Here is a 1,970-nt window from a genome sequence, read left to right as displayed (position 1 = left end):
AAGGGGGGGGGGGGGGGGGAATTCATGAGTAAAATATGGTAAAATATGATCTGTGGTTAACATTACTTGAGACTTTCACATTTTGCTCTGCAAATTAAATTGCAGTCATGCATCCAATTCACTTTTGAGCTATGGCTGTAATTTATGGTGTAGAACAAAAAAAGAAATTCCTGAGGGAACCCATGACAACAGTCTTCCCTGGGAGAATTTGGATGGAAATGGATAGAACATTAGTTAATTGAGTTGTTTCGTTTTATGTCCATGTAAGTCTTTCTTTCTTTCGTTTTCTTTCTTTGTAAGAAAGAACCATACATTCTGTCATCCAACCATAAATTCTGTGTATTTCAGAATGATACAAAATGCTCATAGTGTATGAACCACAGACCACTTTATGAACCATTTTGTGAACTATCATATATTTTCTTTGTATTGCACTGCTCCCTGGACTTGATTCTGATTGGTCAATAGTGGCATTTGACATTTATATCTCATAATAATGACGCTAAGCTGCATAATCGACCAATGTCCCAGTCAGTTGATTTCCTACACAGCTGTGCAATTTTATGCTATAGCTTTTATGCTATTTTAATAAAATTAGTCAACATTTAGAGGAATACTGTATCCCACAATGCAATGCTTCCAACTTGACCTTCCATTTCGAGTGTGATAGATGAACTGGAAGTGACTTCAGTTTTGACCCTTCTGTTTGTTGATTTCTTTTTTGATCAGTGTGCCAAACCTTCTTATATTTTGTATTATTTTAAAATATTACAAAATTTAATTTTTTATTTTTTTCCAAGGTGCGTTCAAATCCTCCTGAGATGTTTGTTTTACAATTTGGGAAGTCGTAATTACGACGTCAGTTGTGTTCAAGTCACTTTGTTTTGAGCAAGATGACAATGTACCTTTTCTACAAAAATTTACTATTAACTACTTCGAAAAATGATGACTAAAGAATGCACATAAGTGAGTTACTGTTATTATATTCCTTCATTGTTGTATAGTACTACAATATTTTTACATGCTGCTTTGCTAATTCTATGTAAAAACTCACTGACATATATGTATATGTGTGTATATATATATGACAATTTTTATAAATTATTTGCTATTTATAATATGTGTGTGTGTGTGTGTGTGTACATTTTCATTCATTCATTTCATTTTATATATATATAATGTAATATATGCATGAACATGTTTAATCAAAACAAAAGTCTGAGTGTTATCATTATATTGTGTTATTATATTAGATTAATGTATTGTTCTATTTATAAAATTTATTATATATATGTATAATGTAATTTAATATAATACACACACAGACACACACACAAAATGTAATATATGCATGACAATGTTTAGAAATAATTTTCTATTTATAATATATATGTTTAAATTGTCATGCTTGTATTATACAAATAGCCTATATTATATTAATTTATGGTTGTATTTATAAAATGTATTAATCATATATATATAATATGTGTGTATGTGTATATATATACAGTATATATATGTGTATATATATATATATATATATATATATATATATATATATAAAATTAGTATTATTATTATTATATTTACACTGACAGAGGAACCTGAGCCACATCTAGAGATCAGACTATCATCAGACTTGAATTAGGCCTGTAAGCAAGTATGTTTTGCATGGTCAAACACTAGTCAAATTTTCAGATAATGTAAACATCAAGTTTCTGTTACTTCCATTCCATCATAAATACAATCTGTTCTTGTTCTGTTTCAGTACCATTATGACAGTGCAGGCAAAAGCTCATCAGTTTCCAGTGACACCCACCAACTTCCTCTCTGTCACTGCAGTGCAGTAATGTCTCATATCACTGTCCACTGCTTACATAATCCAAAACGCCTCTTCTTTTCTCACAAGCTCGATCAGCCAGTCAACAGCCGCCCTCATTGGACAAGCTGCCTGAGCAGTACCTAATTGG

This window comes from Sinocyclocheilus grahami, unplaced genomic scaffold, assembly GCF_001515645.1.
Source record: "Sinocyclocheilus grahami isolate Dianchi unplaced genomic scaffold, SAMN03320097.WGS_v1.1 scaffold153.1, whole genome shotgun sequence".
In the NCBI taxonomy this organism is placed as follows: Eukaryota; Metazoa; Chordata; class Actinopteri; order Cypriniformes; family Cyprinidae; genus Sinocyclocheilus; species Sinocyclocheilus grahami.
Note: the sequence above shows the minus strand (reverse complement) of the source record.